Source organism: Numida meleagris, chromosome 4 (assembly GCF_002078875.1).
Source record: "Numida meleagris isolate 19003 breed g44 Domestic line chromosome 4, NumMel1.0, whole genome shotgun sequence".
Taxonomy (NCBI): Eukaryota; Metazoa; Chordata; class Aves; order Galliformes; family Numididae; genus Numida; species Numida meleagris.
In genome coordinates, this window is record NC_034412.1 from 19,104,050 (window position 1) to 19,130,886 (window position 26,837).

The window sequence follows — 26,837 nt, forward strand, 5'->3', positions numbered from 1 at the left end:
TAAGGTATTATTTCTCAAATCCTTATTTTGTTTGAACTCACCAACATACTGGCTCAGAGAAGTTGTTTCCCTCTGGTTTCCACATGGAAGCCTAGCAAAAACTTTGTGTGCACCTCAGAAAGTGATTTAAGGAGTCACTATAAATATGAAAATTATCAGTAAGAGATTTCCTGAACTGTTCATTCTTTGGTATTGTGAATGTTTTCCTTAAGGCATTCCCTCTAAGCGCCTAAATATAGAATGTGAATTCCCTGTGTAGTCATTTAAAAAGAAAATAGAATTCTGAATAAGAACTTTGATTTTTTATTTTATTTTATTTTTGAGGATCTGTTAACTGACTTGCCCCTAACTAAATCATGTAAATTAAGAGGTGTAAAGTTGGGCAGTATGACAGCATCATATCAAGGTCAGTCTGGCCTTCAGCGCTCAGAGCAGCAGACTGCCAACATTTTCTTTTGGATATATTTCCACAGGCTGCTTTATCATAGGATTGACAGTTTTGGCTGATAGTTAATGAAAGTTTGCTTTCTTTATTCTGTCACATTACACTTGACTGCGAAGGTTAGTTAACTTTTATTTATGTAAGGATAAGCATGAGGGGTAAGTGGTGAAGACTGACAAACTCTTTGTAATGAACCACCCACACACTTAGATATTTTATGGAGGGAGATATACATACAGTATACTTGTACATAATAGTTACAAAGTTAATCTTTAACATTTATTCCTCTCCCAGGCCAGCTCCAGGATTATTTTTGATCGCTTTCTAAGATCATTCAGCACACAATCTACTGTGTGACAATCATATAAAACTGTGTCAGACTCAGGCATTGGCTTTAATTGTAACACAAATATAATGTGACACGAACAACGCACCCTGGTGTTCCGAGGAATAACACAATGTGTCACCGTGGCGATGTGTGAATCAGGCTTCTCCAAGTGCCATTGTTATGGAAAATATGGCCTTCAGATGAAGATATTGCAGCAGCAGCCCAGGAACCTGAGCTCAAGAGAGAGCCCTGTCCTGTCAGTGTGTTGGTCGCCACTGAATTATTCTCCACATTCTCTAAATAATCTTAAAATGCTACTAACTGATCTGCATAGACTTCAAAAGATTTTAATCAAATGTTTGTTCGGAAGGCATTGAAATACGTTGTAAATATCTTTTTTTTTTTTTTTTCCTAACAGAGGTGTACTCGATCTGCCAGAGACTAATCTTGTTCGGCATTTTAAGAATTTGTCTTCTTTCTTCTTACTCCCCTGTTTACACACCTGTAAGAATACCTATGTATATAAGCATTTTATCTCAAGAACAGCACGTACATGTTGCATACACTTTTCTGTTTTCACAAATATCATCTCATCAGAATTAGAGCCACTACTGTCTTCTGTAATGCCAGCTAGTTTCGAAGGCTCTCTGGCTCCAGTATTCCCCGTGGGCAGAGCCTCCACACAGATGCGAATACGCTCCACACAAGCTAGCATTCAGGGCTTGCTTCACGAGCTCTGTATTTGCCCATCCCACCCAAACTAAGCCAACTAGGAGCTCTGAACCTGTGTGCAAAGCACTGGAGTTCAGAGAGCATTTTGCGGCCCACGGAAGATAGAAGTGTATCCACTGTCTATCTGTGTTCCACCATCATAATTAGACTCTCTGAACTGTGTGGAAATGGTGATTACTACGCTCCTCAGATGTATTGAAAGAACTCAGAATTACCCCTTACATCAGAGGTGTTCATTTAATTAATATTACCAAACAGGCAGTAGTGTTCTCTTGCAGAATAATGTGATTTCAATTATACTGCAGTCAGGGCCCCACAAGGCTGCAGAACATCCCTCTTTCTGCAGATTACACTAAGTTAGTAGCGGCGATATTTTGAATATTTTTGTTTGTCTTTCTGTGTGGTTTTATCCAAAGATAGATACAAGAGAGATAGAGTTATTTTTCCCCCCAAGGGGAAATTTTCCCCCCAAGGGGCCTCAGTGAGTGAATTATTGAGATAGTAGCTGTGTCTGAAATATGTTAAAAGGTTTCTAGAGCCTTCATTTTGGCAGTTGACATTTGTCATTAATACTAGTCTCCTCTGTTAAGCAACTCACTCAGCCTTGAAGAAGCATTCTTTGTGCCAGGATAATTTCTTTATCAAAAAGCATATGTTTCTTTCATGTTCTACAACAGAAACATACAGAACTTAGGGAAATTACTTGATTTCAATGAATTAAAAAATACTGGCCACTAACAAATTATAGAAAGCATTAAAACATGCATAGACTGGCTTCATATGATTTGCATTAATGTAACACTGGAAAACCTTGGTGACTCTAAGGAAAGAAAAACTGCACAGTAGAGCAGATACAGGAATGTCTGTTAACAATACATGATGGTGTGGCTGTGAACAAGTCTTAAGTATTTCCATAAGTCATTTGCTGCTTTCTTATCTGTTTTTCATTCCAGCCAAATAACTCTTCTAGATTAAAGTCAAACAACAATCTGATTTTGTTGTCTTAACAATTCCTCTCATCTTTTATTTTTCCCCACTGAAAGAGTAATACCAGAGGAAAACCATACAGAAATATGGGTTGGCACATCTTCTTGTACTGCAAGGATAGATGGTAACTATGTTTCAATATGAAGTGTAAGGCCCCTAGAATGCATTTCAGATAATGGGCCCAGGACACAAGCCTCTAGAAGTGGCTTAGAAACTATTTATTTGCTTAAAAATGGATAAGTAAATAATCATACAAGTAACTCCTCTAAGAACAGACTGGACAGGAATACCTCACTCAGATTAAATTTGACAGATCACTAGAAGAAAAAGTCTTCTTGCAGTAGTGTCATTAGGATGCTAACTAATTTTGTTCCCTTTCCTCATTATGACTCTGCCCATCAATTTCTTTTCTGGATTAGTGGTTTTTCTCATGAACATTTCAATTTCTTATACTCTGAGAAAAGAGTTCAGAATTAAACTGAATTCTCATTCTCATTTTTTACATACAATAGAGCAAAAAATGTCTCTGAAATACAACCCTTTTATAATGGACTAACTAGAAAAGGACATGACATATTTTGCTTTTTGCAATACTTGTAATTTCAGAATTGTAATGAGAAAGAGAATGGATGGAAGATTAATGTGCTTCTAAGCTGAGAGAAGAAGAATTTAATGGATTTCTCTACATTTGTGTGAGTTACCTAACATTTTCTGATTTGTGGCACACACAGACATCAGCCATTTCAGCAGTTACTATCTACCACTCTTCTCTGACAGAACTCTGAGGTGGATCTGAAATTCCTGTAAATTTTTCCACTGTCTTCCAAAAACTTTGGAGTCTGACTCTATCTGGACATTTAACTTGTTTTCCTGCTCGAGCCAGGATTTCAGAGTCTAACATTAAGAATTATTTATGTATTCAGTGCAGCAGGGATATTCATATCCATAGATTCTGTTGTTATGTATAAAGACCAAAAAACAAGATTCTTAACCAGTGATGGAGCTCATCATTAGATTGCAATGTCATAGTAACATCATATGAACAGGAACAAAAGATTAATTTGATGGTCTCCACTGATTACTAATAAACTTTGCAAAGTGATTTGAATGGTTTGGAGTATAACAATTGTTCGTAAATATAGAAAATAAATAAATACAACAAAATAATAGCAATTGAAAAATTCCAGTAATACATGGAAAAATCTTGTAACCAAAATGGCATGTATAAGTAATGCTTGTACAATATGACCATACTGTTTTATAGTTCAGGCACAGCAGAGGCATTTGGTTCTATTATAACACTCTAGTGTGAAATGTGACAGTTACAATTACTTCAGTGACCTCCATCCAGCAGGACGTGGGTCTGAATGTTCAGAAAGCAATCCTTATGCAAGTTTTGTATTATTAGATCTGCCTGATATACTCCCTCCATTTCATAAATGCTATTTGTTTTCTCTTCCATTTTTCAAATCAATTTCTTCTTATCATACTTTTTTACTGGTAATTTTCTACAGAATACAGTGATAAGAACTTAGAGAAAATATAATGATGAAGTGTAATGGCAATGGTGCATGGGGCAAGGTGGTAAAAACTCCAAAGTCAAGAAATAAAAAAGAAGAGCATTTTAAATGCTGTACAGAATCAAAAGGAAGAGCATATACAAACCTTTTCTACATTTTTTCAAAGGAAACACGGGTATCTCATACCAAACAACATCAACAGAAGAAAATAAAAAAGTAAACATGTTAGATAGCAAGATCATATGGAAGCCATACAACTGTAAAACAGGACTGTCATTCCCATGAAAAGGTCTCAATAGCTACATTCCTAGTTCAGCCTTCGCATATTTTCAGATAATATTTTAACCTCTTTAGCTCACGTACAGGGAGGTTTTTTTCTGCTTGGCTATGAAACTTTCAGCTTGAAGATGACATAGAAGAAATGAATAACCAAAGAAACATTTAGAAGTGTTCATAGTTTCTGCAAGAGTAAAGCATGGCTGTGCAGAAAGAAGGAGCACTGGCTGTCACAAGTTTGACTTGGCAAGCCCAAGTAGCCTTCTAGCTCACAAAGTTGCTTTCCTCCTCGCTCATTCACCCATTATTCCACCAGCAGGAAATCACATCATTAGCTGAGCAGGGAGATGATTAAAGTCTCAAAACATGCCACAATGTACATAGAAAGTTACCAGCAGCAAGGGGTCCACAAAGAGTTGAACTGGCAAAGCGACAACCACTTCCATCGCACCAGGGCTGTATGGATGTTATGAATGATTTAGTGACAGCAGGAAAGTGGTTTTTGTGTTCAGAAGTAGTGTCCAAGTAAACTCCACCTTTCTGTGAACCCATACACTATCTGAAAATAGGCACTGTATTGTTATTTGCAAATATAATTCTGATCCTCTGCTAGTTCAAGAGCATTCCTTTTTGGCTATTCAGTACTAAAATTTGCTATCTTTTCAAGAAATAGACATAACCATTTCTGTTACATTAATCAATTAAAAAGTATCTTTTTTTTTGTATAATTAGTCACTAGTATCATTATCTACAAATAGTGCCTACCTAATGCTCTATGAACTATCCTACTTGTCTACCTACTAACCTATTAACACCTACTAATAGTTGTTAGTCACAAACAAGGCACTGCAATGTAGGCACCTTAAGCTGTTTGCCATTTAGGGCACATTACTGTGCATACTTGGGCACTGTGAGAACACATTTCAGATCAACTGTGGCTCTGGACTTGTAATCTCCCTTCCCTCCAGGCTTCTGAACCTTCTTTACTGGTAGCAGCAGCAGACTTGGCCCATTTTTCTTCCTTTCTTCCCCCCAATCAGCAGTGACAATTTCAGCATGAATGCAGGGGCTGTACAGCTTTCTCCCACTTTGTCTGTCAGAGGTTATTTCATCATCATTGCTATTCTATGGGAGAAAACAGCAGCAGCCATGGTAAGTGCATAGTATAACAACACCAGGTTACATATTCCTGTAATCCCATGAGCACAGGAATTGTGAGATTTCTTTCCCCACTGGTCATGCCAGTATCTTCCAGTGCCATCAACAGTACTTCCCACTTGACACCACATCTCCGTATTACAGCCTGCTATTGCTCCTGAATACACCGCATTCCTCAGCCTCAACATTTTCGGTGTATTTCCAGTCTCAAAAGCCAATTCACTGATTATCACTTCAGGCAGGGGGGCCTAGTGACATCTGTATCCTACCTGTCCTTGTTACTATGTCTTTTTCAGCCACCATCATTTTAGTTACATTCATGGAGATCTTCACATAAATCACCTATCAGTGTCAGCATTTTGCAGGCACTGTGCTAATGTGCTCACATAAGTATTTACCACCACACATTTCCAGAAACTATCCCACAACCACTCCCTCAACCCAGTATCGTCAATCCAGTTCACAAGCTATCCCACAGCAGCACAGTTACCTCCTACCACTCTGAACAGCTATATAAAGAAAGGCAAACATTACCTCACAGTCATTAGCAAGGCATAATTAATATCTTCTCTATGCCTAATCTAGTCAGCTCACTCACTGAGTGACATAATTGGTGACTATCTAGATTCATATTCTCACATGGCTCTAAGTGCAACTAGCAAGCAAATACCTTGCTTGTGGGTGACTACCTATTAGCTTACCTGTGGGGCAAACGACAAGAATTTTCTTTAGTATTGCTCAGCTACAAAAAGACGGGGAAACCCCATTAGAGATCTCCACGCATACAGTTGGTAATTGCCCTTCTCCCAGTCCCACTTCAAAGAATTTAAAGGCCGGGGACCTTAAGCAGAAATATAACTCACCTGCTTGGTTCAGGGCCATGAACAAAAATGTACAATGAAGCACCTCGCGGCCAAGCAGCTGATGGAGAGAAAAAAAGAAAGAAAAAAGCCACGTGACACACAGGAAAAGAAAGAAGAAAAAAAAATGTGGTGCTTCTTATAATCTTGCTCATGGGTTTAATTCACTTCAGCTGCTTTGACACAACTGAATCAAATCATTAATCTTCTAGAGAGCAGATCGCTGAAGAGTAGAAATGATGAAGGAAAATTGATTTAACAAATAAGTATATCCTGATGAGAACTTTCTTTGTGGGATTCATCCAACTTACATCAAATAATCAAAATCTTACAACAAACCTTAGAGAATATGGGATATATATTCTACTGCTGATGTAATCAGCTTTTGTTCTTCCTCCCCCTTTTTTTTTTTTTTTTTGGTAGATCTGCTCCCTTCACCTTAAGGAGAAGTTCATGAAATTAAATGCTTCTATGGAAGGTCCTCATCTGGGTCACAGTTTAAAGGCTGTTAAGATGATACCTTGTCAGCCACAGGAATGAGTAGACACATATGCACACAACCAGGCACATTCAGGCAAGATATACTTGTCAGCCAGTGAGTCTTTGCAGTGATTTATTTGAATTTAGGGTTGACTCCTATTTTCTGTGCAGATTTCAAAGGAAATTGCAAACGTATATATTCATCAGGCTCTGTCAAAGGAGGGACAGAAACAGGAATAAATAAGAATTGAATTTGATTGAAAATTGCAAAACAAATGGAATAGTCTAAATAAATACTGGTTTTCTTGTAAACTACGACCTTTCATGAACTTGGTATACAGATGTTGTGGTTTAATGTGGCAGGTGGCTAAGCACCACGCAGTCGTTCACTCACTCCCCTCCCTTCCCAGTGGGAAGGGGGAGAGAATCAGAGGAAAAAAAGTAGAATTTGTGGGTTGAGATAAAACCATTTACTGAGATAGGGAAAAGGATAATAGTTATGACTAAATATAGTCATACATATAGGAGTAGTAGTAAATGATCAAAAAACTTTTAATATTTTAGTGGAAGCTGCTGTCCAGATTAAGAGAAATAAGTGCCCAATTGCCTTTGATTTTAATGGAAAAAAAGATACTGAATTGGGTTAAGATCCGTTTACAGCAATATTCATTTGGTATTAGTGGATGTGAAATAAGAAGCAGTAGTTAGGGACTTGCAGGAATAAAAGTTTTCTTGATAATGAATTAAGTATATGTAATATATTATTATGTTTCCAAGTTTCAAATATGTAAAGCTTAGACAAAGGGAGGTAGACAAAGGTTAAAAGGGTAGACTGGGGCCCACTAAAGAAAGGCAAGTGCAGTTTACCTCTCAGGATTATGTCTCTTCTTCCTTTTCCCTGTCTGGTGGAAGGATTGCTTTACAGACAGGGTCAAGAAATGAAAACAGAATATATAACTTAGATTTGCAAATGTCAGCTCCATACATCACTGAACATCCAGCAGTTCGAACACTCCCTTTAGCTTACACCTCATGTTTCAGTGTCATTCTCATTTACTTCTGTTGTAGCCTCACATGCACTCAATGTACATAACAAACATGCAGTCAGCGTACTTTTTGCATCTTTGCATGATTGTGTATTGTGTAAATACATGCACATGCATTTTTAACATAGGTGTAGCCAGCTGAAATGATTAATGGTGAATGACAGTGCATCTCTTCTACTTTCCTTCCTCTTTCATGCATTATGTTTCAAAGTCTTTCTTTAGTTTCATATTACCTTTCATCCTCAGAGATCATTTTGTATGTACACAACTGAGCTTAAAAACAACCACTTCAAAGTAAGTGCAAAGGAAATATTACATTGTAGAAAGGGCAGCTGAGGAGATAGATAGCCTTCAGATTCTGTCCCACCAAATTTGCATCTCTAGTGCCTACAGAGAACAAGAGTTTCGTTTTTAAAGCTTACTCTTGCAGAATTACCATGTGCAGAGGATTGTATGGTTTGCAGAATGCTGAGTGGCCAAAATTAGTTTTCATTTGTTCATGACTAAGCCAAAGGAACAGAGGAGCAACCATATCAGTTCAAGTCCATCAAGCTTAATAACCCATCTCTGACAGCAGCCTATGGAGGAGGACAAACTCTAAGATTCCCTATGTTCAAGTAAAATCATTTTCATGTTGATTAGATAATCCAATAATGTGTAAATTACTATTCATCTCTTAAAAGGAATTATTTCCAAAACCAACAGTGTAGTGAAGCCTGGTTTCCTCAGATATGTGCTTCCAAGTTTCTAGTGTTAAGAAGTGATACCAAACCAAAGCTTTGCATAGGCTGCTGTTGCAACATTGCAGCACTTTACAGATTCTCTATTTAGTAACTCATGAAAGTGTGTTGCAGATTATTAGGGGCTCTATGGGATTTTCTGTCTCTTCTGATTTTCATATTTTGAGACCCCCCCCAATCTTCTTGACAAGTTGGTTGAAAAGTTGGATGAAACTGAATCAAAATTTGCAAGGACAGGACAGACAAAGCGAGACTTGTAGCACAGACGTCCATTGCATAATTTTTAGGAAATGTTTCAAATTGCATAGAAACTGTATGTCACATGCTCTATGATGTGTACACATGTTGGCCCAGGAGAGGAAGCACTGGTTAATGGGATACATGATTCTTCTGTGTCACAATTTTCTTCAGAGTGGTTCTGAATCTTGTCATGTCCCCATGGCATGTTCTAGCCCTCTGTCTTGGCATAAAGGAGATTTTCTGATACTGCTCCCTAATCTAATGTTAAGAAATGTTAATTCTATCTTTTTTGTCTAAGGTGTTTGGATAGGTAGCTCAACAGCATCCTTTTCTCTTTAATTTAGCACTCTGCATCTAAAGAAGATTAAAGGAGCTTAATTAAATTCTGAACAGCTTGCCTAAATATTCTGTAAAGAATCTGTAGTTGTAAAAGATTCTTCGTAGAAATTTTCCAAATGTGCTTCTTCATTATTGCATTCCCATTCCATTTGGTGGTTTATATGTAAGTGATCAGCAGTCTAATAAATAATACAATGTAAAGTAGGAAGTGGCACTGAAAGCCAAATGCTATACAAAATTATAGAGTGATGAGTAATTTCCATTTACTTCACTGGGTTTTGGATCAAGTCATTACAGCAGAGAATAAAGAATCAGATTCATCTCTTTTCAGATAAATTGTAAAATTGCTACTCAGTGGCAACGGAAGCACAAAGAGAGCTCTATCACTATAATTGCTTTTATCTTACCAAAAAGCAATTATCTCCAAAGAATTCCATAAACAATGTAGATATAAATCTACATAACAAACACATTACAGATATTTAACCCTAAAACACTTAATTTTCAAGTTTTCTTAATTAAGAAGTGCTTGATACCCATGGTGTTTGCACAGAGCATCCATGATATCTGATTTTTTTTTTAAAATGTGCATGCAGTATTAAATTTTGGCACTACGTAAACGTTCATAAAACTATTACGAAAAGAAGCAAACATTATTTATCTTTAAAATCCAGTCACTAAACTTGAATATCCTCCTAGAAATTTTAATTAGCAATCTGAAAAACGCTAAGGCAAAATATCTGCTCTTAGTTGTCTGTTTAGGTTAAATTAAATTATTTCTGAAAGTAATATAATTAAAATCCTTTTAGTTTTTAATCAATATTTTATTTACATTAATTTTCCTTTTAGTACTTGATTAGTTCTTTTGAAAAGGGTATGGTAGCTTATTTTCTGTTTATTACATACTCATGAGAGGTATCTGTACTTTTGTGCTCTTGCAGCACAGAAACACTGTAAAAATGATAAAATTATATGTTTATTCAGGTGGGCAATTGGAATTCTACCGTCTCTGCTGAGAAATTAAGTTAATCTTTTTTTTTTTAGCTCAAGCTCCTACTCGGAAATATCCTTCATTGGAAATCATGTAAAATATATATTACACAAAGGGCCTGATTCACCTAGTTTCACTTAAGCCCCTATAAAATGAAGTGAATAAGGAAAGTAAAAATGATTATTCTTATTTTAGACTCCAACATATTCAAATTAAAAAAAAAACTTAAACCTGGTCAAAGCTAAGCCCTACAGCTACCAGTGCTCCACTGATATCATGGACTCCACGTAACTTCAATGAATGTGCTTAATGACTAATCACACAAGACAGACTTTCATACCCTTAATGTATAAAGAAGCTGACATTGACCATATCAACAATTATTAAAATGGAAATATATTCTCTTATTTCAACACAAGATTTCTGAAGACTTTGGTCAGTCTCTTCTTTATTGTCATCATCATATCATATAAATTAATCTGAAACTATGCTCTACAAAGTATTGTTAGAGCTAATTCCATTTAGACTTCACTCTCAACAGCACATGGTTAGTTTAGACTGGTGGAGGGACAGAATTATAAATTATATGTTATTGCACACTTCAGAAAGTTTTTTCAATTGTGCTAGCTACTCAATATTTCTCTACAAAGTTAGATTCTGTAGAGTTCTCGGAGGCTATGTTTGTATTGTCCTGGGGGCAGGAGATATGGTGTGACTGGTCTCTATGCAATTTTTAATCTGATATGTGAGGTTCTCTTTGTCACAAGAGTTTGCCAGATGACTGCAGCCAAGGAGCCAGCTCTCCATAAGTGATGTGAGGAGCCATGTCTGGCCTGCATGGTCCTGAAGAAGGAGGAAGGCAGTGGCTTTGCAGCAGAACTTGAGTTGAAGGTATCAGATGTGACAAGGTGCCTCAGCATTTATGCATAGTGCTTAAGACTTGACAAGTCTGTTAAGGACTATCTCTGCTAGTCACACAAAGGTGTTCTCCTTAGCCTTCACTAATATGAGCATGACCCTTGAGAGAACCAGAGAATCACAGTGGATTAGAAAATAGCATTATTTACAAGGTATTTCAGCATATTCGGTCACACTAGATACCAACAATTTAAAAGATGTCTAAGAAACTACAAATCCACTCTGCGAGTTTGAAAGGACAGCTCTACATCAGGAGTGATTCTCTGATACTGCATGCTGTAGAGAAAAACTGTATTGCAATATATATTTTCAAATACGTCACAAGGAACTAGTTTCAAAAGAACAGAAAGCAAACAAAAGGACTGAGTTTGGAGTTCCTGCCATATCCTACCAATTTCTTCAGGCTAACTTACTTCTATTCATTTTGCATAGCACCATCATATGCCGTCCCAGTCATTCAGTAGAGAAATACCAATATAGAGAGAGGATCTTAGACATATGAAATAAATGCACAGGCACGCACACAAAACCAGAAAGAAACTACAGAAGAAATTGTGTATTAGTACAAAAGTAACTGGCTCAGGAATATCCAATATGTCTTCACTCAGCATGAGTAAGATTCAGACGACTTGATTACTTTCATATGAGATAGTAGGCTAATCAGATAAAGTATAAAAACCTCAAAAAACTCTATATTTGATTTCATTTATAAATGCTTTATCATATCATGAATATAACATAATTATATTCACTGGAACTATTCCTGATTTCAATAATATTGGAGGGCTTAGGATGATGACCCTAAAGCCTTGTATTAAACTATTTTTAGGTCCTTACGTGTTACTTAAAAGCTAATATTACCATCAACATAGAATTAATTCATTTGATAAATAATCACGTTATAGTTTCAAATAAAAAACTGTGTCAGGACTTGGATAGCAATTTAATTTGCCACTTGCCCTAATGTATCATTCTAAATTAATAAAAATGTTTTCAATTTTTTTGCTAATGTTTTTCATTTGTGTTTTGACCGTTTCCTGATGTTTCAATTAGTTTTGTTCACTGATGTGTTCTAATGAGCATCAAGACCAAGGGTTACTAAAATTTATGACACTTACTCAGCCAACCCTTGAGACCTGTTTGACTTCATAATCTTTCAGATGACTCAATGTGTGTAAACATAGCTACTTCAGCTACTGTTACTTATGTACCTAATTAATGTAATAACATTTATGGAACTAGTCAGAAAATTTTCAATTAAATATTTTCTTCTCCAACACTATGCCAAAACTTGAATGTTTTGAAAACAAATACTGACTTTGATGAAGTTCTGACAGGATTATTTCTAAGCTCTACAATAGGCTTCCTAGAAGATGAGAGTAGAAGGAAACCATTTTCTTGAGCCAAACATGAATATTTTGCCAAAGTCCCATTTTTGCCAAAAGTCTTTGTGCACTTGGCTTTCATTCCAGAGTGACACAAAAGGATCTTCAAAGCCACAGGAAAATGAAAAAAAAAAAAAAATAGGAAGCCTTCCAGTTAGCTCTAGCTCTCAGCTGTAATTGCCATCTTTGGCCTGAAGCAGTTTCTGTGGCTTTATAATATGTTCATTATTTGGATTAGTTGGAAAACCCTAAAAAATTGTGTTGGAGATGGAAGAAAGAAATTTTTTGGTAGAACAGTGGTCCAAGTTTCAGCAAACTTTCTCCACAGTCTGGATGACACTAATTTCCTTGTCCTTAGAAGAGGAAGGATCTAAGCTCCCAACAGAGAAAGAGAAGACGACCAGGAATAAAAGCCTGGAGACAATCTGCAATGCTGGACTCTTAAGTCCTCTTGCTAAGCTAATGAGGAGAATGAGTGACTGTTAGTCTCAGTGGGAATTAGGTTAGTCACTGTTTTTGAACATTCAACCAGAAATGTGCTTTAATCTTAAAATGTCTAAATAATTTTAATAAATCTCAATATAGGAGACAGAAACAGACACTATGCAGAAAGGAAGAATTAAGATGTCCTAAGTCAGGAAGGCTGAACCTGATTTGATAAACCAAGGGCGAATAGTGGTTCAAAGGGGTCAGGCTGGTGAAGTCAAAATTATTGAGGGAGGTATTTTAAATACTACATAAATAATTGGAAGGGAGGTCTTTGACATTCAGGAAAGCCAGAGATGGGGATCATACACTACTGAAAAGAGACAATGGAGATGTGACAGAGAGCACAGATGTCTCAATGGGAAAATAACACATTAAGCACAGCCTGGCAACTGGAAAGCTCTGTAGGCAGCATGGATGTGGACAGGCAAAAAAAAAAAAAAACTTAGCTCACAACCGTGGATATAAAAATAGTAAATACAGGATACAGTAACCTTAATACTTAACTTTCTGAAGTCAATTTCTGCAGCACTTTCTGCTGCTTGGGCACACAAGAAAGATCTGTGAAGACTCCTCATTTCTCCATTCCCTTGCAACTCCAGGAAATAGCTAAAATTTGAAAAAAATTCTTGAAAAGCACTTTACTTTGTATGGATTTGCACATAAGTAAGAGCTACAAGGTGTCTTCTCACTAAGTAACTAAATTCAGTACTTTCCTGGTATGAATTAGTGTTCTCCATTCATTCCAAATGCCAACAAACCATTTTCTGAAATGGAAAGTGCAGGCCATCTCAGAGCAAACATAGTATCCCATGACTTACCAAGAACTGTATGTTTATCACAGTGCTGCCACAGTATAGAGAAATTGCAAATGCTTTATCTAACTTTGAATTATTTATGAGGCAAACACTCAACCTAAGAGATCTGAAAATTGAGCTGTTTAAAAAGGAATTATCTTTCTTTCAGTCATAATTATTGCATTACATCAATCTGTATCAATAGCATGCCAATCTAGCATGTAATTTAATCACAGAATCATAGAATGGCTTGGGTTGAAAAGGACCATAATGATCATCTAGTTTCAACACCCCTGCTCTGTGCAGGGTTGCCAATCACTAGAACAGGTTGCCCAGAGCCACATCCAGCCTGGCCTTGAATGCCTCCAGGGATGGGGCATTCCATTGCCATTTAGTGGCAGTCTTTGGCCACATACAGTAACTATAGCTCAAATATTTAAAATTTGTCCAATTAATCATCCAGCTAACTGTGCCCACAGCATGGGAAGACATACCTGCGACATACAAAAGATTTCGCGTAGCTATTTGACTATGTAATTACCAGTGTGCCTGACCTGATATGAGAAATGGATTCTACATTTAACCAGCAAAAGTATTCACATTTATTACACTAAAAGCCCCAACAATCATGCCTTGAGGTTAACTGGACATCAAATTCTGGCACAATTTTTAAAGTTTCTTGGTCGTCACAGTGAACTCTTTCAAATTTAAGAATAAATAAGAGTAAATAAGAGTAACTACTTTTCGTATGGCTCAGGTATCTTAAACTATTTGTTTAATTTACAGAATGTTGGTTCAATTTTATTTTTTTGTCTGTTTTAAATAGCTGACCAAACAGTCAGTGTATATATTATCTTATAGATGCACTTACAAGAATAATGACTAACAGCTAGGTTAGATCAGGCTGCACTGTAATTCAGACATGATGAGCATACGTGTACGTGTGCACACATTTCACATACAGGAGAAGCAACAACAACAAACCACTAATGTGATTATGGTTTCAGTCCCTAGCCTGCTCTGTTTCTAGCAGAAGTTAACAGTCTCAGCACTAACACACAAAGAGCTATAGTACCTGGTTCCAATGCTGCAGTATCAACCTCTCTTCTTCGCTCATATATTTCTTCAGCTTCTGAAAAATGGTTATCCTGTAAAGTTTTAGAGGGAGATAATTATTATTAAGCCTTCAACTATCTTCTATCTTTTTCTTGATTTTTTAACCTTATTCCAAGAAGAAAATCTTTCTTCAAAGATTATTTCAAGTAGATGTGGCTTGCTTTAAAAGTAATGCCTCCTATTTATTTCCATGGAAACTACAACAGATACAAAGAGCACAATAAAACTATTTGATAGAGCAAATTCTCAGCTACAAAAAAAATATTTTTCAACAATGACCACCATTAGCTATGCATTTTTGACAGCAATGAACAAGAAATTGCATTTTGTGCTTGAAAAATTCTGCACCAGCAGAGGTGACCTACTGTTTCACAGATGCTACGACAGCATCATTGCTAGGAAAATGTTGCCTATGCAGTCCATCTTTCATCAGCCCAAACAGATAGAAGCCAGAACATGCCAAATCCAGACTATGTGGTGAATGTGGTAGGACAGTCCAACCAAGACTGGCAACATGCTTCACTGTCTTCAAACTGGTATGGGGCCTGGCATTATTGTGTTGTGGGAGAAAGGCTGTCTTCTTCTCTGGCCAATTTGACTCTAGCTCATCAACAGTAATGATACTATCCAGGAAACTCTCATCTTTAGCCTCATATTGGTTCAATAGGTCCTGACAAATTTGCATATGGTGTTCTTTCTGTGCCTGTGTGAGCATTTGTGGGACTCATCTGGACAAACTTTGTGAAATTCCAGCGTTGCCAAGATTATTTCCAATGCAATTGAATATTCAGCTCTGTACACAGTTCCCTGGTCATAATTCACCAATTTGTGTAGATGAGCTGATTGAGACACTCTTCATTTTGTGGTGTGACAGTTCTTCATGGCCCCCTGGAACATGGTTTGTCTTTTGCATCACCGTTGCCACTGCTGAAACTCACTACTTACCTCCTCAGTGCGCTCACATTCACAGCTGGGTCTCCATAAATGTTCAGCAAGCACCAATAACTGTCAGTGGGTGACATTTGTTTCACATGGAGGAATTCATTTCCACACCTTTGCTTCTTATGCACTTCCACATCAGACACCATTCTGTCAGGCTGCCCCTCTGCTACCATCTGTCACACAGCAACAAAATGTAACAGAATACTGGTGAGAAGGTTCAACCTCTGCTGCCATACCACCAGCACCTGCCTCTGATGGCATAGGCCAACGTAATAAAATAGGAGGTATTACTTCCAGAGCAGCCCTCGTATACTCTGGTTTCAGACTAGTTAGTTTTTCACTAAAGTGGAAAGTGAAATAAATCAGCTTGGTCCTTCATAACATCTATTGATCTACTAGACAGTTTTACAATACAATACAATTTCATTTATAGGATATGTCATAATACCTACATCAACAAAATGACTTACAGTGAATTTTAAACACATTATCATAACAAATCCATTGACTACATTAGAAAAATAACTTTGGTTTATCTTTTTTAGAAATGCTAAACATAGAAATAAGTTCTTTATCCTGAGGAAAGTAATTATCATTGTGCAGGAGCACAATGAGACAACAGCAGTTCATCGAGGAGGAAGCAATTAACAGGTATGCTGAAATTGCTGGGACTTGTGATACAAAATGCTCACAGTAAATGTCATTCTTTGTTATCCTACGCTTCTGGAAGACTTCTTCTCTATAATATGATTGATGTAAAATAAGGAAGATAACTGTTTTGGTAATAATACTCTGCTTATTTCTACTGGGTCCAAATATTATCCAAAGTACAAGGTATCATAGAGAGTGACGTCTCAATATCATAGAGTACAGCAATGATAGGTCTTACGAATAATTAAATAATTCTAGAATAAACACATAAGTGGGAAATAAGATGACTTTTTCTTGATTTTGAGAATTGAGAGTACTCAATATCCTGAGACTGATGTAAAATACCCAAGCTACTGCATTTGACGCTGAACACTACACGCCAAAACAGTAGCAAAGACAGCAGGAAAGCAAGCAAGAATCATTATAATAGTAATAGCATCTGCTCTTGATAAAATGTATGTTGGGTAATTCTCAGTCACATCTTTCAAATAAGTAAAAATTCCATGAATGGCTGTTAATTCACTCTTCCCCCTACTACAGGGGTAGAAGTCTAAAATGAGTCTAAGATTCTCGTAAAAGTTATTTACAAAATGGAATGTAATACTCTTTATTTTCAAAACAGGAATGAATGAAAATTTCCCTATACATGACACTGAGTATACCAGGCTATTTAGAGGATTCCAGAGGGCTTCCATAACAGAAACTGAGGGACATTTATGAGAAATATGAAAATGAGTAAAAGTTTATCCAAAAATTTGCAAATCCTCCAAACTATGAAGACATGTCTCCCTCCACCAGAATTGTCAAGGATTTCCATGCTATGTACAGTATGAAAAAAAGCTAATACAAAAAAGCAAAATCATTTATTTTCGAAGTGCAAATACTGTAGAGGGAAAAGCCATCGTTAATGGTATTACAACTTTATTCATGGCTGTTTTGGTCCCTCTGAATATATTACTCCTATTATTGTCGTCACCCACTATGGCTTGATTCAAGCACTGAATCCGGGAGGACTCCTTTTTCCTGACTTCAATCTGTAGCAGGTTTTAGAATCTACCTTTGCTAATGGGAAAGCACACTGAAAAAGTAAATTGAGGATCCTGGAAAGATCTACTGCAATTACAGTGCTGATAAATTCATGTATTTTATTTTCAGAAATCATTAGGTGATCCATTAAGATCATATAAACTGTGTCAATTAGCTCTGCAACTTCAAGGCTTGTGTTGATGCCACTATCCGCTGAGAAACTGGCTGCCTCTGAGCCCTGTTTTAAGTTCTTGGTTTATAATGAAGATGAACAAATCAAGACACCAGATAGTACATAACAAGAATCATTGGTCAGCCACAGGTCTCCTAGGATTGGTCATTACATTAGATTTTCAAAGATAGAAAATACTGCCAAGTTTTTAAATCAATTGCTTGAAGTGATAGTCTCATAATGCTCATAGTAAGTCTTTGTCTCTGAGCCTCCAGACTGGAGTACTCCTATGACAAATGTATACATTCCCATTAAACCACTAGGGTCAAGAAACAGAAGCAAGAAAATGCACACCTGAAAGTGTGAATAAATGAACTTTTCCCAATATTGACAAACTTTTGATGAAACTATTTTAAGGTTTAAGAGACTTGTATGTAGCACAATGTTGTGTGCAACTGAGAAGGATCATTTGGTTAGGATCCATTTTCTCTGTGTCGTTTCAGATTAGAGGTCACTGAAATGTAGACCAATATATACAGACGGGTTTCACATTTCTTTAAGTACTGTACTCAAGGTGGACCTCTAGATTTGCAAATTAACTGAGATGAGCTGAATGAAGAAGAAGCTTTGGGAAAAATCATTCCAACAAAGCTCTCAATTGCATATGTTTTCAATTCTTCACATTTCTCCACTGGGAAGGTATGTCTATTCTTTTTTCCATGTACTTTGAGTTGGCATCAGATAGAAATTGAACTAAGAAGAAAGGAGAGGAATATGATGTCAATGGAACAGCAAAGCTTGCATGGATTTCCTCCCAAGAACAGAGGAGAACCAATGTGCTAGGCCTAGAGCCTACGTGAAATGTATGAATTGCTCTGCAGTCTGTTGGAGAGACGGTAAGTGGGAAATTCTCATAAAGAATGCCCGCAGCCTCAGATATCAGTCACCTCATATATGTGCACTGACTTGCTCAGGAGACTTGCTCACAGCGCAGCCACTAATTCTAATCTCAGCCTTTGGTACAGGGTCCTTGTCCAAGTACACAAAGTTGCATTCAACAACATTAAATCAACATGAAAATACAGGGACAAGGTGATGCAGATACTCCTAATTCAAAACACTTGCATTAAAGATAAGATAAACAAAAAAAATGACAATAATCCATTTCTGATAACATAATAGCTAAGCAAGTTCAAATCAAAATAGTGTATCTTGACAACAGGAACAATCTATGCAATTATATTTCAATTTATCAATGTTTTCTGCCATCAAAACCACAAAAGACAAAAAATTAACTCACTATAAGAGCACCATAGATGTGTACCACCAATATGAATACAAAGGGAGTACAGATATTTATTAATTTCAATGAAGTATTTTGTATTTCTTTTCATGTCTACTCTGGCATATGAATGTTGAACTTCTGTTTGTCTTGGGACAAGCTAGTGTGTCTGCATGATTGTTTTTAGTTGCTCCTTCTCTTGTCATAGATTCTCTGCGACAGTGAGCGAGTTGGAAGTAGTCACTGTAGCCTCTGTAACACACTGTGCCCTATTTAACCACCATTCCAGCCTATTCTGTCTGCACAATGGAAATAAGCCCTTGGCTGTCTCCAGAGAACTCCTACTGTGCTCAGTAATTCCTGTCATCAGTAAGAGGGTTCACCCTTTTGCAGAGTCTAAAACAGCATATAAAACTTGCATATCTAAAGCAGCAGAAGCAAACTTGTGTCGTAGCCATAAATGTGATTGTCTCTTCCTCTCCAGCAATCCCTACATTTGCCCCTTTGCATTACATACCAACAAGCTATCTGTAATGAATACTCATATGTGGCCACCTCATCAGCCACTGTGAATTTGATTCAGAAAAGCAATTCTGAAGTGTGAGTTTCTCTCTGTATTTCTCAGTATTTCTTTCCCTGAACTATGCTGTAGTGATTTTTCCTTAAACATTGCAGCTTCTCATTTTTCAAGCTTAAATTCCAAAGTCATTTGATGCTGGGTAGGGGAGAGAGGAGACTTTTAAATGCTGCTCCACATGTGCTAGCTGCTGTTTATATTTCAAGGGGCTGAAGATTTCTGGAGATATATGTTTCTCCTCAGGATGATAATTTGCCCAAACTCCCGCACAAGCATTTTGTTCAAATTTTACCAAAAGAAGATAGCATTCTTTGTTCAGCCAGCACAGGGAGCTCTTCAATATAAAAGCATGATGAATTTTCACATTTTTAATATTACCTAATATCATTTTTTATATTACCTAATATCATAATTTTAATTATCTCTGTTCTTGTTGTCACTATATCCATTAGGAAAGCTATCAGTCACAGGTAGAGTAAGGGATAAAAAGAAATATCAGCTTCCAAAAGGCAAAAATTCAATACAGGCAGTTTAAGAATTAAACAGCATTGCATAGTATCTTTTCCACATTTTTGCAGTAGAATATATGACGACAGAAGTTAGAAGCAGTTGAGGAAGTAGCACTCTATTCTGCAATTAAAAATGATGGATAAAATGAGAGTGGAACTGCAAAGCTGTCATTTTTAGATATTAAAAAGACAAGCATTTTTCTAAGCTGACTGGAAAAATCTTTCACTCATCTACTTATTCTGCTTAGATGTCAAAAAAATAAAAGCTTTATAACACTTAACATTTTAATAATAATTCACGGGGGAAAAAAAAAGTAAAAGAAAGAAAACTTAGGCCTAAACTTCCTCTCTTTGAACATAATGAGAATTTCTGTCTTCAAATTCAAAGTAATCAGACTTAACTCTTGGTTTTAAAGAAAAGTAGTATCTGAGAAGATGATATTATAAATATGGAATAACATGTATAGTTCTGCTGGTGTAAATCTGGAAATAAGAGTAACATTTATTAGTGATAGTAAATTTGGACAGATTTATTTTTATCTTTTTTCCAGCTTATGAATTTTCTAAACAGTTACATATCTGTGAGACAGACATCCAAAATCCAGGAAAGGAACCACCTACAGGCCTTCTTATTAAAAAAAAAAAAAGCCAGGCTCAATTTTCCATTACCTCATTAGACCTTTCTTGGGCTTACAGCTGCCTAAATGCAAAGAGAGAAAATGCTGTTGAAACTCTGACCTTTGCAGTAGGCAGAGAGAGTTTGAGTTGTTGTTTTTCTTTGAAAGCAGGATAATTCCCTAGTTACATACAAACGCTTCAAATATAGGTAATTACAAGGAAATTGCACTGAAGAATCTAATTCCAAATTTCCCAGTTTTTCAGTAGAACTGATTAGTGAGAACTCACCTGGTAGAGTACATTAAGCACTGTGCTTGTCTGTTAGAAGTCTACTTATTGGTATGATAGTCATAAAAAAAAAGGAAGCTCTGCTTTTGGTTCTCAACCCCTGGAAGAGTCATGGTTACACCAGAGTAAAAAGATTAATGTAGTTTTATACGCATATGGGGTTGGCCATCCAAAGCCATTAAAATATGCCCCTAACAAAGCATAGGACAAACTGGAATGTTGTGCAGAATTTATAAAGTTCAAGAAGGGCCACAGACACCCTCACAACATTAATTGTATGAATATTAATGACCTGAAGAGAAGCCAGTGCACTGCTGAAAAAAAAAGTAGTAGTTTCTTTCCTAGAGGGATTCTAGGCCATAACAGCAGCTAACTGTTGCACTGCTCTGTTTGCTCTTCCTGCTTGGTTGTCTCCCTTTCAGACCCCATGATTCTGGGATTCTGTGATATCATCACTGAACTGTCTACTGAGTTAGATGTCACTGAATATGGCCTTGTCATTGTGCACCTGACACAATATAATGATATTAAAAACTGCTGTCCCTATCTAACCTCTTCTCTGTTTTCCCGTGAAGGAAGTTAAGTAGTATATGCCAGTAGTAAACCAACAACTACAAATAATTTAGTCCTGACATCATTGTCTCAGATTGTGAATTATTACTCTACCAACCATGATGCCACTGTCACTGCAGCATCACAGCTCTGCAGAAGCCTCTTCCTTAGCCAGATTAATTTTATACCATATTTCAGGCTTTTTCCCCAAGAGTAAACCTAATGTTTCTACCTGTACTTTAATCTTTTCATGTTCATATCAGTCTGTGTCAAAGAACAATACAATGATAATATATAACTCTAGGGAACATTGATGTTACATAAACTGCAATGTAATACTTACCATATTAAATTCAATTTTTCAATTTAGCTTTTCTCTGTCTGTTTTACTTGGCTTTAAAATAAACAAATCTCCAGTGCCAAATGCAGCAATTGGAACTGACCACCTACAGCACAGGATTAAGGAAATGAAAAAATGCTGTGTATTTGTTCTGAAGCTTAAACCTTCTTCTCTCCAGCTAAGGAACTTCATTGATTACAAACCACACTGCTCTAAATTAAATAAAACAGAAATATAATGAGCTGTGATGGAGTGAAATGTAGTTTATTTAAAAGTGTTTTCAATCACATAAACTCTAAAGGAGGTCACTCTTCTGTTAAAAGAACTTTGCAGGCTTTTCTCTGGAAAAAAGGAAAATCTGTTATCCTGGCAACTTTACTTTAAAAGACAACATGTAGTGAAAGGGACAGAAGTTGACTTCACTTCATAAGAAGACTTTTTACTTCTTCCATTTTCCCCTATCTGTAAATAAAAATCCTATCGACAGTGTCACAACATTTGGGGTTCTGTGGAGCAAAACCCTACTTTGCTACTGCATTCAGACCCCTGAGTCATGCATGCAGAAGACAGAAGCCTCAGGTTTCAATGGCATTCAGACTCTGAACTTTATGAACATCTCTGTAACTACTGGAACATGAAGTAAGAACATATGTTCTTCCTCCACTTCCCTAGATTAAAAATGTGACCCATGTTGATATTATTCTAACTCAAGGGAGCATGCCCACTGAGAAACAAACATCAAGAGATAACAGAAGATATCTAGAGGAAGAGTGGCCATGTTACCTGTTTCCTACAAAAGGAAGCTTATACTTTTTTTCTGAAGCTTTCCAGCTTACATTATTTGTAATGCTTACCCAACTGTCTAAATCCAAACAAAAATTAAGCCATAGATTACTTCAGAAATATAATAGATATGATGATCTTACTGGTTTTGTAGTCATTCTGACAGTTTATCAATTACAGGTAGAGCTGGTTGGAGGGTGTAATTTTATGGTTAAAAATATGCATGTAAAGCTAAGTTCTATTAAAGTCAAAGGAAAGTATCTCATTACAGTCTGTATGTTGAAGAACACTAGTAATACTATGAGTCCTTCTCTGTTAGCTCTCTCCGTTCCCCTCTGACTGAAACCCAGTATTTAATATGACATTAAGTCCAGATTCTAATGTTGTTCTTTACATTCACTGAAGGAGCAAGACTGACGAATCTCCACAGTGTCCAATCCCCTTATAGTGAAAATAATTTCTGCTTTTCCATTTATCTTTAAGCTGTTTGAGTTACATGCTTTATATTACTACATATTTGTGTGAAATTCAAGAGCCTTGTTTTAAGTTACAAGTCAGTTCAGGGAGGAACAGAAGCATATGAGAAGAAAAACATGAAAAGGAGTATGTTCAGAGCATAGTCAGTACTGTAAAATTAAATTCATGGAAATATGGGATTTAATCCAAATTATAATAATATTTAATAAGAAATTTCCTACCTATGTGCTGTTCAGTATTCGTCATGTAGTTCCTACATCCTCTGTAGTTCATGATGCAGAATTAACACATTCATTAGCTGCTGCTAAGCTTGCTCTTTGTTTAAGTACACCAGATCCATGTATGGTAGCTTGGAAGCTCAGAAGAATTCAGTGAATTCTGATCAATGCACAAGATAAAGACAGATGTAAAGGGAACTCTGTAAAATTGAGGAAGAGATGCTGGTAGGAGGCCCATAAAGCACTGTCGGGTCCTGGTTTGCCATGTCTCTCCTTGAGGTAAGCAAGTCAGTAAGTTGTGTTCTCTCTTGAGCAACTCTCATGAAGTAAAGCATTAGGTCTGGTAACTCCATTCTGAGACAGTGAATAGCAACAGATCTTTTTAGAGGTCTCAGAAGAGAGTGGGATTTTGAGCTGTACTACACTGCAGGTTGCCAGAGAGAGTGATAAGAAAGACAGGAAAAATGAAGAAAGGCCAAAAGACTGAGGACAGGCATCACCTGAAACATCACTGAAGTGAGCTATGTGTGAAGTCTTCCCAAGAGTCAGCCAAGAATTATGACTCAGCCAATTATGAAAAGGCTTTTTAATACCATTCTCTAAAATGATAGGGATAATCAAACGCTAGTCAACTTATATTTACGATTTATATAACAATTTCTCAAATTATTAGCTTTATTCACAGAGACAGTTCCCCAATTTGGTTTACTAAGCTTCATTCCAGCAGTGTGGTAATTGCAGCCTTAGCCCAGCAGAGCATGCATAAAAGTGATCTTATGAGCAGTTGAATTGATTTTAGTTAAGTATAGACATGTTTAAGGTATTCATACTCTGAAATGCTTTGCTGGAGTATGGCTTAGATGAACAACATCACTGTTATTAATCAACCTTATCAGCCTGTCCAGCAATGCAAGAGAGCCAGCAAAAAGTTAATGTAATTGCTAAGTCATTGGAAATAGGACAGGCACAAGTCTATGAAATGATCTTGTGGAAGCATTTGTCTGAAATTAGTTCTTTTTCTTTTTTCTTCCAAAGTATCTCATATTTCTGACCAACAAGAGAACTGACTATTTTGTGCAAAAATGAAGAAATCAAATAAAACTAAATATGCTAGGTTATTAATCAGATTAATAGGTGGTACCATGTTATGTCTCAAAAGCACATCTGAAATAAAGATTGTTCAAAGATCAGGTGCAAAAGTTTATGCATTTTGTTAATGACAGAAAAATATTATTATTCATGTATCTTATTAGTCTTAAATAACATTATTTTAATTAAAATTAGCGCCTGCTAAATTTCTTGAATAGCATTTAGCAGTGATAAAGAAAACAATCCACATTTCCTAAAGCACTGCTGCACGTAATTATCAATAATTATCAATTCATTTTCTTAAATACCCAGCTTGTGTTACAATAGTCAGTGAGGCTTATGTTACACAATAAATTAGATTTCATAAACCAAGCATGATAACAACATGGGGGCTTATAGTGAAAAATCAAGACATGGTGTTGAGCTCAGCAGTTAAAAGAATGACTGAGGATCCAGGCAGCACTGAACCACTGACCTAGATGGGCATCAGGAGGTGGGTGCTGACAGAATGCTGTGGGATCTGCAGCCATTTGTGTTGACTAACCAGGCTTCACCCACGTCCCAGTGGAAAGAACAAGAAGCAACCATTTCCAGAACTGCCTGAGTGATTTAGGAGATCAGATCTCATTTCAAAGCTCCTTGAGTATTCAAAGTAGTATGCAAATCTAATGACACTTAAGCTACAAGTCCCATGTTGTTGTTTTTAAACAAATCAAAAGATGCATACCATTCTGACAGGTGTCTCAGTACTCTTAAAATGCATCTCAGTATGTATCTGTGGGTATGGTTCTCAGTAACTTTAAAACATAGCCTAGTTCATTTTGGTTTTTTTCTTTTTCTCATTTTGAGAATGTGGTTTAGAGAATGCTGAATTCAATGGAAAACTTTTCATTATATCAGTGATTCTGAAAATGATTTTTAAAAAAATCACGCATATCTCAGTTTGCAGACAGAGAAGCGCCACATTTTATTTACACTCTCTGCCTGAGTCAGAGGGCTATTTAAGATCTTTTATGAGACCCTCTATCTCTTCTCATTGCATCCCAAGGGCTTTAGGCCTTTTAGAACATAACCTGTGCACAGGAGCATTATCAATATGTTTTCATGATTTCCCTTAAGTGAAGACGGCAAAAGTTTATAAAGCTGCTGTTTTTCCTCAGGAGATTAGATAGGTACTTCACCTCAGAACTTCCTAAACCTGTTGCTGTAGGATTGCTGTTGTAACCCTGATGCAAGGATATAAGACAGGCAGAATTGTGAGTGTTTCATTAAGCCAACAGAGGTGGAAAAATACCTGGCTGAAAAGAAGCAGCCAACCTTCAGCTAAGTAGAGGCTGCAAACAATTGCTTCAAGTTTAACGTAAGGAAGCTAAGCAATTAAACAACTCAATAATCTTTTCTCCTTGTTTCAGATTATTATCTTTATATTAAGACCTTAGTCTTTGCAGCAGGATGAGAAAAAATGCCAGTTGAGATTGAGATAGTTAAAATGAAACTGGACAATATTAAAATGCCCCATAAAATCAATATCTCTGCTTAATCCATGGAACTATTGTATTTGTATCTGGTAAAATTATATACTTCTCTTTCCTAGGCTTTGTTCTGAAGAAATTTTATATGTTTACCATGAGAATTTAAGTTTAAACTATTTAATGAAAAATATGCTTTCATTCACAGTTGTTTCTATCACTTGCCAAATTGCTCAGTTCCATGTACAGCGTATAATTTTGCTATTGTTGCTGTCATTGGTACTTCTAGTGGATTGGGTGATCTTTAGTTTGCTTCAGGATGACCATATGAAGAATCCATGGAGTCCCAAGGCCTGTCTTGCTTAACGTGAATTCAGATAGCTAGATATCCATTAATCTTTTATTAAATATGTTCATATGCTTAATAAAAAATTCTAGGCAAGTTGTGGAACAGCCCCTAATTAATGATGTTCATGACAATAGCAGCATGGTTTCTTCCTACCCAGACAACAGCAGGATAGACATTATATAAACATAATTTTCCTGTAAATCTTTTCCTGTGTTTGAGCCAGAATCATTAGAACTAGTCCTGCCAAAACCACCAGCAACGTAATTCTATGAAACTATCTGGGGCTGAAGGCTAATAATTTCAAAAGTAAATACAATATTTACATTCGTCAGCCTAATGGAAACATAATAAAGATGTAGAATAAAGTACGGTCTAGTATAAAAGCTGCCTATATTCTGTTCAAGTAACTTTAATATGTTTTCCAGCTCTATATTAATGGGTTTAACAATAATACACCCATTTTTTCAATCAAGAGGAGGAACCTCAACTAGTATGTCTTGTGTGCAAGTTTATAGTAAAAGGTAATTCTCATCTCAAATAGTTTAGTATCCAAATAAGCAACATGAGAGAGAGAAGAAGGAAGCTAGTTCTGTTGCCTCCAGTGCACACAGGAGAGGTCAAAACACACAGATACCATCTATCCATGTGTGGAAT